Genomic DNA, 12,615 nt, shown 5'->3' on the forward strand with positions numbered 1-12,615 from the left:
TAAGCAGGCTGCCAGTTGGTGGAGGTGACTTTTGGGATGAGAGCATATTCACAGCACTGTCCTCACCAGCTTTCAGGGATAAGTTCGGAGCAAGGAGAGAAAATAGGACTTTGCTGGTAATGTTAGCAGTAAGACAAAGAGCTATGGGTGACAATGGTTGCCCCTCCCTCACCTCCATCCCAAGGCCTTCCCATTCCTGACTCCCAATCTCCAGGGACACTGGCTCTGCCCTCTCTCCAATCTCTCCAAGCCTAGAAAAAACATCCCTCCACTCAGCAAGGGAGGCCTCATACCCATGCCTTCAGTTTCCCCGTTCCTCCCCCTGGCTCTCCATCTGTCGTCCTCCCTCTCTGCATCTCAGTCCCAGGGCTGCTGGATCAGGGCAGTGCTGGGAACCACCCAGAGGGCCCTAACAGGGGAGGCCTGTCTGGGCAGCCTGCTCCACTCCCTGTTCAGCAATCTAGGAAGAGGGTGGAGGGGAGAGTGCTGGGAGGGCATTTAGGGATTAAGACCATCTCAGCCCACATCCTAGAAAAAGGACGTGGGGGCCAGGAGCTGAATGTTCTGAAAGTTTACATGCAGACACTTGCTCCTACCTGCAAACATGCTCTCACGCACACAAGCACTCACACACTCAAACATTCTCAAATACACACACACACATACACACCTTTGTCCAAATTCTAAGGCAGTAAACTCAGGTTCAGAGTCTGACTGAAGTCAGACAAACCCAGGGTTGGCTTTCGCATATGCCTGATAGTTTCTAAACAGTGGTTTCTCATTTTCTGAAGGCTCTATGGGAGATTTGAGCCCCAAAGAGGTGGCACGAACGCTACGTCTTTCTCCTCCCTCTGCTCCCAGCCTCTTGTTCCTCTCCCTGGAGGCAACTCTTGCCACCACTTCCTTGTCTCCGCTTCTAGAGCTGGCCTGTAGACGGGAGCCTCTCCCGTCTTGCAATGCGCACGCACACACGCGCGCGCACACGGTGGCTTCCAGCACGCCGCTGTGCACCCTGCTGTGTTTCCTGTTTATGCGAAGGCACTGCCTGGGCTCTCCGCAGTGCCGGGTGCACCTACCAGCCCTCCAAGCTGCTGAGAGGTTGCCTGACACCATGTCCTAGCCCCATGGCCATTCCTGACGACTGCTTACGTCCACGTGCACACAGAGTTCCTCGTCCTTTCTAATGGTGGCCTGCTGTCCCGTCATGCAGATGCACCGTGACTGATTTAATGTGCCCTGCTGGACGAGCCCGGATTGCTTCAGCTGTTTGCTTTGCTGTATTCGCTGCTCCCTCCAGTTCTTTAGTGGTGCCTGCTATATGCCTTAGCCCACGTGGGCGTGCGGACCTGTCAGAGCTGGGTGTGAAGAAGTGACTCGGCCCAGTTGTTTGGCCTTTTGTACCTCACTTTCTGAACCTGTAGATGCCAAAAATCAGAGGGCCGTGCATGCTGAGGATGAAGTGAGGATGAAGTGAAACCGTGCATGCTGAGCGCCCAGCACGGTGCCCGCAGGCACCTGAACCATACATGTTAGCCCCCGAGGGGGACAGCAGCAGGAATGAGGTGAGTGAGGGGTCGTGCTGACTGGCAGGGGCCTGCCTAGCTCCCCTCCTCAAGGCCACCAAGTGACATCACAGGGGCCTCAGCCTGGGAAGTCCTTTGCCCTTGAGAGCAGGGTCAGAGAGTCTGGGTGGCACAGGGAGAAGTCGGGGCGGGGAGCCTGGGGGGTGGGGGGCGGGGGCCCAGCAGCTGCGCTGGAGCCTGAGTGAGGAGCAGACCTGGCTTTCCTGCTGAGTCATTCCCACTGGAGCATCGAAGGAGGGGGGAGGCCTGCTGTGAGGGAGAGGGAGAGAGGGAGGGAGAGCTCTCACACAGACGGCGCGCGCGCACACACACACTCGCCTTTCCCAGCTGAAGAAAAGGAGCTCCTCCCAGCAGAGAGAGGCTTTGTTCCCCACAAGATGTAAAAGCCATGGAAACAAAGGAAAGGCAGCCTCACTGCCCCTGTCCCTCAGCTGCCACTTCTGCACCCCTCCCTCTGTCCTCACCCCATTTCCACCAGCCCTCTGCTCCATCCAGCCCCAACCCTGCCCCTAGGGCAATCAACCTTCTGGAGCCGCCCGGATGATGGACAGTTCTAGGGACAAGATGCCCACCCTACTTGCCCATCTCCACCCTCTCCTCATCCTGCACCTGCCGCCAGCCCACCCGCTGTGAATTGTGCCCACCTGGCCCATCTGGCCCCTGGCGACAGAAGCTTTCCTGGCTCTGAGGTGGTGCTTTGATGTAACAGACTTTTACAAGACTTGTCCTGGGTGCTGTGGGAGACAGAGAAGAATGAGGTCCCTCTGCTCTGAGGGGCTTAGACCCTGAGCGGTGGGAAGGCTGAGGATGGAGTCCATTTCCCCCCAGAGCTGGCTAAGTGCTGGCCCCTCTGGGGTAGGGTTGCGTGTAAGTGGCAGGAGTCTGGATGGGCTTGAGACGCAGAAGTCACGCTGGGTGGAGGACAGAATGCTTCCTTCATTAAAAATCACTTTTTGTCTTGGTAAAAAATCCCCAAGCCCGACTATTATCTAATACTCAGCTCTGTACCCTTCCAGACATATTCCTATTCATATGAACGTGGTTTATGGAAAAATCTGAATGTGACATCATTCAAACAGGACACATTTTTGCTTTGTCTCTCATCACAGCCTTTAACCATGCTGGCCTTGAACAATATTCTTGGCAGATTTCTAGTTTTCTGATCAAATTTCCTAGTTTTTTTCCCAATTATTAAAAATCCAGGTTAATCTAGTCCAATTTAAAAGTTAAACATGATATGCAAATACAGGTTGATTCTACCCCTCTCCCATAGTGCCAGGCAAAGCTAGGAGTGGGGAGGGGACGTCTTTCTCCCTCCTCCATCAGAGTGCTTTTACCTCCAGGGTTTGAGGTTGGGGTATGATGAAGGGCAGGATGACAGCTGGGAGGGGGTGGCCACAGATCTTGTTCTCTTGGCAAACACTGCCTGAGGACCATTTCCTCCTGGGGGTGGGGGAAGGCTTCCAAGTTGGCTGAATTCTCTGGGGAGAAGGGTTATCTGGCTAGACTTTTTCGCATTCTGTTAACTCTCATCCCTGAAGGCCCACCCCTGGACTTTCTCCTCAGCTTTCTCCTTAGGAGGTACTTGACCCACAGGAAACTCCTGCATCCTTGCCTGGCCAAATGGGGGCCCCTTTTGCTGCCCCAGCTCTACCCTGCTATCTCTGTCCATTCTCCATTCCATTTCCCCTTCTATAGGCAGGACAGGTTGGCGAGTCAACAGGGACTCAACTGAGGAATGGAGTGCCCATCCCTCCCCTCACAAGTACCCCACCCTCTGTGAGTCCTCTCTCCACATCCAGAAAGTGGAGGGAAACCCAGAGCATTCGTGCCCTGGCGTGGAAATGTTTAACCTGTGCAGTCCTATAGGGCCCTACACCCAGAAGTGTGTCCTCTTGGTCTAACGCTCTGCTGTCTTGAAATTCTTTATAATTTTTGTGCAAGGAGACATTCATTTTCATTTTTTACTGGCCTCTGAAAATTGTGTAGCTGGTCCCACCCGGGACTGACTGCTCTGACCATCCTCATCAGCTGTAGAAAGGAAGGGATGGGTGGTCGTGCTGGGTAGGGTTGCAGGGCTGGTTTTGAAGGCGAAATGTGCTCCAGGAAGTGCTACCCCCACAGTGATTTCTACCTCTCCTCAGGGTGAGGGGTGCTCCCAACCCATTATCCTCCTCTTTGGGTTCCAGTCATCAACTCCCAAAGCAATAGGATCTGAACTAACCAGCATCCTGTTAGAAATACAAGCATCTTTTGACATCCAATTGGGAGTTGAATAGGTTCAGATTATGTGCTTTTTTTTTTTTTGAAACAATGAAATCATGTTGCATATATTGTTTTATAGCCTACTTTTTTCGCCTAGCAATACATTTTAAATATATTTTCATGTAGAAAATACTCATCTACAATCTAATTTTCAACATCTGTGTCAGTTACATATTGGGTGCTATAAAGCATCCCCAAAACCAGGGCTTAAATCAACAGTGATTGATTGTTTCTCATTATGCTATGAGTTGACCAGACAGTCTTTGTTTCTTTGTTTTGGAGGAGGAAGTTAATTCTACTTATTTGTTTGTTTGTTTGTTTGTTTGTTTAAATGGAGGTACTAGGAATTGAACCCAGGACCTCGTGCATGCTCAGCACACACTCTACCACTGAGCTACACCCTCCCCCCAGTGACCAGTCAGTCTTGATCATCCACAAGAAACACAAAAACTAGGGAGAGGAAAAACTGGGTGCTGGTATTAGCTGAGCCATTTTCTGCATGTGTGACCTTGGCCAAGTTATCACTGAACCTCAGATTCCTCATCTGTTAAGTGTTACAGATGATAACAGTGATGTCTCCCTTATCTGGGATGTTTTGAAGTTCAAATAAGAACTATAATAATAATATCTACCATGTAGGGTTGTCATGAGGATGAAATGAGTTAACATGGCAAAAGTATAACAAATGTTAGCTATAAACTATTATGTGCCTTAGTTAAGGGCTAGGTTAGTGAGGGAATTGCTGGGGCAGGGAAGAGCTGATTCTCCAGCTCATCAGACTGTGAGACACAGGAGGGAAGGAGGATTTCTGCTGGGAATAGAAGGATCTGAAAGGATGCAGTGAGCACAGCTGAGAGTGGTAAGCATTGCTCAGCCAAAGGGGGAAACGAGGACTGGGGGGACGAGTCATCTTACTGCAGTATAAAGATCCTTACTTGTTAGCCATATTTTCCTATATACTAATACTATGCTGGTAATAAAGTCGGGATTAAAATATGCTGGAACGGAGGTAGTGCCAGACCAGCGGCACTAGACTTAACAAATTGACCCATGGTTAGCCACTGCCTCTATCCCTGCTCACTCTGTCATAGGGGCCTCTTCTTCAGGGAACAGAGGTAAGAGGATGAGAACCAAGGAAGCATTTTTGAAGGACAGGAGAAACAGTGTCAGGGAGCCAAAATCTAGATCCCAATGGCTTTCTGCATCCCAAATGTCTTATTTCAGTTCTTTCATTACACTTTCAGAGATTCTAACATATCAAGATTCATATACTTGTGTCTTTTAAAAAATACATAATATTTAAAACAAACAAAAGGATATAAAGAATAACACAAACAAAAACCCATGTTCTTGCTACCAGCTTAAGAAATAAAACATTGCCAATACAGTTAAAATTTCCCTGATGTACTTCCCACCACCTTCTCCCACCTTTCCAGAAGAAGTAACCATTATGCTGAGCCCTGAGGTTGATTATGTCCTTGTACCCTTTTTTATTTTCCAAATACACAAATAAATCCAATAGAAAAGATAGGTTGCTTTACAGATATTTAGGTTCTCCAGCAGGATTGGATAGCTTCTAAAGAGGCTTCAGGAGAACCAGAGAAGGGAAAAAGGAAGAGTCTCAGTAGCCTGTGACAAGATCAACTGGAATAATATACATGTAATTAGACTCAGAGAGGGGCACATATCTGAAAAAAATAATTCCTGAAAACTTTCCAAATTTGATGAAAAATATAAAACTACAGATCCAAAAAGCTGAATCAATGTCAAGCATAAGAACATGACACCAAGGCACATCGTATTTAAATTGCTGAAAACCAATGATAAAAATTTTTTTTCAGGGAGCCAGAGGAAAAAAGAAATATTACATACAGAAAGGAAAATATATGAATACTCTCTGACTTCTCATTAGAAGTGACACAAGTCAGAAGACCATGGAATTAAATCTTTAACATCCTACAAGAAAAAAGAAAAAAACTGTCAACCTAGAATTCAGTTTCTTTTTTCTTTTTATAGTATGTTGCCATTTTAAAAAAATTTTATTGAAGTATAGTCAGTTACAATGTATCGATTTTTGGTGTACAGCACAATGTCCCAGTCATGCATATATGTACATATATTTGTTTTCATATTGAATTCTGAGGGAATTCTATTTCATATAGAAAACTGAGGGAATTCATCACCTGCAGACCTGTTGAAGGCTTGAGGGAAATGATACCAGGTGGAAACTCAAATCTCTACTCAAAGAAATAAATAGAAAGAAAGAAATATTGGAAATGGTAAAAGTAGACGATGTTTTCCCTCACTTTAAAATGTATGTTAAAGATAAATAAGAGCTTAAACAAAAATAATAACAACATACTGTAGAATTTATAATAAATATAGAAGTAGAATGTATGGCCAATAAAAGCACAAGGGAGAAAAGAGGAAGAAAAGGAACTACAGTTTCTTGTGTAATACGTGAAGTGGTATAATATTATTTAAAGGTAGAAACTGAAGATGCACATTATAAATTTTAGAGCAACCACTAAAAAAAGAGAAAGGAATAACTAATAAGCCAACAGAGATAAAATGAACTCCTAAAAACTACTCAATCCCAAAGAAGGCAGGAAGTAAAAAAGAACAAGGAGCATATGGGACAAATGGGAAAAAATAGCAAGATGGTAGACTTAAACCCAACCATATAAATAATTACAGTAAAAGTAAATGGACTACATGGATGAACCTGGAAAATATTATGCAAAGTAAAAGAAGCCAGTCTTAAAAGACCACATATTGGATGATTCCATTTTTATGAAATGTCCAGAATAGGCATATCTATGAAAATAGAAAGTAGATTAGTGGTTTCCTAGGGCTTGGGGAAGAATGTGATAGGAAAATGGAAGTGACAGCTAATTGGTATGAGGTATCTTTTTGGGGTGACAAAAATGTTCTAAAATTAGACTATGGTAATGATTGTATAACTCTGTGAATATACTAAAAACTATTGGATCATACATTTCAGATGAGTGATTTGTATGGCATATGAATTATATCTCATTAAAGGTATTTTCTTAAAAATAAATGAACTAAACATTCTAAATTAAAGTTATCAAAGAGCCAATAAGAGAGGGAGGAAGCTGCTTTAGCTCTATAGACATTGCCAAACCAGAAGTGAAAGATGTAAACGTGGGCTGTGTTTTTGGCTGCTAGGTCACCTGAAATGGTGAGTTTAAGAACTCCCCTATTTTAAGCTGGCATCCCAAAGGATGATTCCTCCAGCATAACAGTGAATTAAAAATAAATCGGTCCCTGCATAAGTTTTTAGCCAGGGCTCTTGTCATACCTGTGATCAAGAAAACCTCAATGCTTTAACTTGACATAAGGCATTTCCAGTATGGTAGTCCTCAGCATTCAGCAAAAGCAAATGAAAATCCTCTCTGGGGAAAGTACTATCTTCCTAGGCCTCAAAGTTTTTCAGCAAATACTTTTCAAATGCATTGTCTACTTGTATAGCACACAATTAAGTAAAAGATAACCAAGCACACAAGGAAACAAGAAACTATGAGCAAGAAGCAACAGAAACAACAACCAGCAGAAATGGACTCAAAGACTTGAAGCATTGGAATTCTTGATCACAGGCTATGAAATATATGCTTACTATTTATTTATATATATATTTATTGAAGTATAGTCAGTTTACAATGTTGTGTCAATTTCTGGTGTACAACATAATGCTTCAGTCATAGATGAACATACATATATTTGTTTTCACATTCTTTTTTTACCATTGGTTACTACAAGATATTGAATATAGTTCCCTGTGCTATACAGTATGAACTTGTTGTTTATCTATTTTATATATATCTATATATATATATTAGTTAGTATCTGCAAATCTCGAACTCCCAATTTATCCCTTCCCACCCTGGGTAACCATAAGTTTGTTTTCTATATCTTTGAGTCTTGTTTCTCTATTGTAAATAAGTTTGTTCATTTTTTTTTTAGATTCCACATGTAAGTGATATCATGTGGTATTTTTCTTTCTCTTTCTGGCTTACTTCACTTAGAATGACATTCTCCAGGTCCGTCCATGTTGCTGCAAATGGCATTATTTTATTCTTTTTTTATGGCAGAGTAGTATTCCATTGTATAAAAATACCACTTCTTACCAGTCATCTGTTGATGGACATTTAGGTTGTTTCCAAACCAGAGCTATTGTAAATAGTGTTGTTATGAACATTGGAGTATATGTATCTTTTGAATTAAGGTTCCCTCTGGATATGTGTCCAGGAATGGGATTGCTGGATCAAATGGTAAATCTATTTTTAGTCTTTTGAGGAATCTCCGTACTGTTTTCCATAACAGCTGCACCAAACTATATTCTCACCAACAGTATAGGAGGGTTGCCTTTTCTCCACACCTTCTCCAGCATTTATCATTTGTGGACTTTTGAATGATGGCCATTCTGACTGGCATGAGGTGATACTTCATTGTTGTTTTGATTTGTATTTCTCTGATAATTAGCAATATTGAGCATTTTTTCATGTGCCTATTAGCCATTTGTATGTTTTCATTGGAGAATTACTTGTTTAGGTCTTCTGCCCTTTTTTGGATTGGGTTGTTTGTCTTTTTGTTATTAAGTTGTATGAGCTGTTTATATATTCTGGAAATTAAGGCCTTGTCAGTCTCATCTTTTGCAAATATTTTCTCCCATTCCATAAGTTGTCTTTTTGTTTTGCTTATGGTTTCCTTTACTGTGCAAAAGCTTATAATTATGCTTACTATTTTTAAAAAAATAAAAGTCCAGCTTGAAACATCTTCATGTGGAAAAAAAAAAGAATTAAAATAAAATCTGTAAGAAGTGACAACAGTCAGTGTAAGTCATCATGTTAACATTTCAAAGAGAAAAAATGATCATTTTATTGGATGCAGAAGTGTTTGATAAAATTGAACATCCATTCATGATATAAACTAGGAGTAGAAGCATACTTCTTTAACCGGATAAAGGGTAGCTATAAAAATTATAGCAAATGTTATGCCTAGTGGTGAAACAATAAAAGTTTTCCCTTGAGTTTGGAAACAGACAATGCTATTGCAAATGGGTTTATTTTCTTAATTGCATTGTCAGATTCTTCATTAATAAGCTGTATAGAAATACAACTGCTTTTTGTATCTTTTGATCTTGTATCCTGCAACTTTACTCAACTTGTTTATTAGTTTTAATAGTTTTTTGGTTGATTCTTTAGGATTTCTATGCATAAGAGATTTCATCTGCAAATGGAGATAGTTTTACTTATTCCTTTCCAATATGAATTTCTTTCATTTATTTTTCTTGCTTAATTGGATAGAACTGTCAATTAAATGTTGAATAGAAGTAGCAAGAGCTGACATCTTGATGCCTTGTTCTTAATCTTAGGGGGAAAACTTACAGTCTTTCACCGTTAAGTATGATGTTAGCTGTTGGTTTTTCATAGATGTCCTTTATCATGTTGTAGAAATTCCCTTCCTTTGCTAGTCTGCTGAATGTTTTTATCATGAGAGGGTGTTAGATTTTTCCAATGATTTTTCTGCATCTATTGATATGATTATGTGTTTTTTCCCTTCAATCTATTAATATGGTAGATTTCATTGATTGGTTTCTGTATGTTGAACCATCCTTGCATTACTGGGATAAATCCACTTGATCATGATGTATAGTCCTTTAATATGCCATATCCCCACATTTATTCTTAATTTTAGTAATTTCAGTTTTCTCTTTTTCTCTTGTTTGGTCTAGCTGAAAGTTTGGCAATTTTGTTGACTTTATAAAAAGCAACAACTTTTGGTCTTCTTGATTCTCTCTGTTGTTTTTCTATTCTCTATTTCATTTATCTCTACTCTAATCTTTATTGTTCCTTTCTTTCTACTTGTTTTGAGTTTAGTTTGTTCTTCTTTTTCTGGTTTCTTAAGTTGGAAATACAGGCTATTGATTAGAGATCTTTGCTCTCTTTTTAAATGTAGAAATTTACAAATATAAAATTCCCTCTGAGCATTGATTTCATTACAACTCATAAGTTGCATTATATTGTATTTTCATTTTCATTAATCTCAAAAGTCTTCTAATTTCTTTTAGATTCTTCTTTAACCCATTGTTTAAGCATGTGTTATTTAATTTCTACATATATATGAGTTTCCAAGATTTCTTTCCATTATTGGGAAGAATTTTATTCCATATGGTCAGAGAAGATATTTTGTATACTTTCAGTCTTTTTAAACTTACTGAGATTTGTTTTGTGGCCTAATTTATGGTTTATACTGAAGAATGTTCAATACACATTCTGTTCTCAATACACATTGAGAAGAATATATACACAGCTGTTGTTGGGTGGAGTGTTATACAGAGGTCTGCTAGGGCTAGTTGTTCCATAATGTTATTCAAGTCTTCTATGTCTTTTCTGACTTCTAGCTTGTTGTTCTATCCATTATTTAAAGTGGAGTATTAAAGTATCCAACTCTTATTGTCAAACTATCTCCCCCTTTAATCTTGTCAGTTTGGGCTTCATATATTTTGGTGCTTCTGTTAGTAGGTACATATGTTTATAAATGTTATATCTTCATGATAGAGTGACCCTTTTATCATTATATGATGTCATTTTTTTGTCTCTTGTAACAATTTTGTCTTAAAGTTTATTTTTCTGATATAATATAGTCATTCTAACTCCCATTGATTACTGTTTGCATATACTATCTTTTTCCATCTTTTCACTTTGAACCTATTTGTGTCTTTGGAGCTAAAGTGAGACTCTTGTAAATAACTTACACCAATCCTTCTCAAACTATTCCAAAATATTGAAGAGGAGGGAACATTCCCAAAGTCACTCTATGAAGCCACCATCACCCTGATACCAAAACCAGACAAAGACATTACCAAAAAAGGAAAATTACAGGCCAATATCTTTGACAATAGATGCAAAAATTCTCAACAAAATGTTAGCAAACCAAATGCAACAACACATAAAAAGATCATATACCACAATCAAGTTGGATTTCTCCCAGGGTAACAAGAATAATTCAGTACACACAGATCAATCCATGTGATACAGACATCAACAAAAGAAAAGACAAAAACCACACAATCATCTCAATAGATACACAAAAAGCATTTGATAAAATTCAACATCCATTCATGATAAAAAAAAAAACTCTCACCAAAGTGGGTATAAAGGGAACATATCTCAACATAGTAAAAGCTATTTATGACAAACCCACAGCCAGCATAATACTCAACAGTGAAAAGATGAAAACCTTTCTGCTAAAATCTGGAACAAGACAAGGATGCCCACTCTCACCACTTATATTCAACATAGTATTTGTAGTCCTAGCCATAGCAATTAGACAAGAAAAAGAAATAAAAGATACTCAAGTTGAAAGGGAAGAGTTGAAATTGTCATGTGCAGATGACATGATATTTTTATATATAATATATATAATGTGTGTATATATAATATATGTATATAATATATAATTATATATGATATATGATACATATGTGTGTATATTATACATGTATATGTGTATACATATACATATATATCTAAAACCCTAAAGACTCCACACAAAACCTACTAGAACTGATAAATGAATTGAGCAAGGTAGCACAGATCTCTTAGCCTCCATTGTTCTTTATTCTTTTCAAACTGAATAATCTCAACTGACCCATCTTCAGGTGTACTGATTCGTTTTTCTGTCTGAACAAATATGTTGAGCTCCATAGCAAATTTTTAAATTTCAGTTATTGTACTTTCAACTCCAGAGTTTCTATTTGGTTCCTTATTTATAGTTTCTATCTCTTTATTGATATTCTGTATTTGATGAGGCATCCATTCTCATGATTCCTTTAGTCCTTTGCACTTGGTTTCCTTTAACTCTTTGAGCATATTTTAAATGGTTGATTTAAAGTATTTTCAATGAAGTCCAATGTCTGAGCTTCCTCAGGAACGATTTCTATTAATTGCTTCTTCTTGTAGTGGGCCATACTTTTTTGTTTCTTTTGATGCTTTGAACTTTTTTGTTGAAAACTGGAAATTTTGAATATTATAATGTGGCAGCTCTGGGAATCAGATTCTTCCCCTTTCCAGGGATTGTTGTGCTGCTTGTTGCAGTAGTTGTTTATTTATTTAATATCTTTTCTGAACTAATTTTGTAAAAATCTGTATGTTTTGTTGTGTGTGGCCACTGAAGTCTCTATTCCACTAGCTTTGTGGCTGGCTAGTCATTGGACAGAAATTTCTTTAAACATCTGGAACGACAACAGCAAAAATATCTCCCAGTCTCTGCAGACGGGCTCTGTGTTTGTGTTGGGGCATGCTTTAAAAACTCAGCCAGTAGTTCACAACTCTGCCTTCTCCTTCACTTTCCACATGCATAGAGACTGAAGGTCAGCCAGAGGTGAGAGCTTAGGAACTTCTTAAGTCTTTCCAGAACATGAGCCCAGCCCTGAGGAGTATGTTTGCCCTCTAAATTCCCAGGTATATGTCAGAGCTTTTCAAAATCCTTATTCCCCAAAGGATTTCCCAGCTTTTCCTCTCAAGCTTTTTGGTTTAGCCTATTTTTGCCCCAACTGTTGTCCAGTACCCTTCAACTGTTGTTCAATACCCCAGGCAACAGTGATTGACTCACTGGCCTTTAAATGTTTTCAACAAATGCCTCCAGGTAGCCACCTCAGCAATGGGAGAATTATGAGTTAGGTGATATAAAGGCAAGGCTTTTGAGCTAATCCTCCTGGGAGCCACCAAACAGCTAAAAA

General features: G+C 40.1%; 1 protein-coding gene across 1 annotated transcript in view; it reads left to right on the top strand.

The window, feature by feature from the left end:
* Positions 1–1,068: 1,068 nt before the first annotated feature.
* Positions 1,069–12,615, top strand: part of TMEM63C (transmembrane protein 63C) — a 90,034-nt gene continuing 78,487 nt past the window's right edge. Inside the window, exon 1 of the mRNA XM_014559169.2 lies at positions 1,069–1,562. The gene's annotated coding sequence lies outside the window, so the exon portion shown is untranslated. The remainder of the gene's footprint in view (positions 1,563–12,615) is intronic.

Source organism: Camelus ferus, chromosome 6 (genome assembly GCF_009834535.1).
Source record: "Camelus ferus isolate YT-003-E chromosome 6, BCGSAC_Cfer_1.0, whole genome shotgun sequence".
NCBI classification, from domain to species: Eukaryota; Metazoa; Chordata; class Mammalia; order Artiodactyla; family Camelidae; genus Camelus; species Camelus ferus.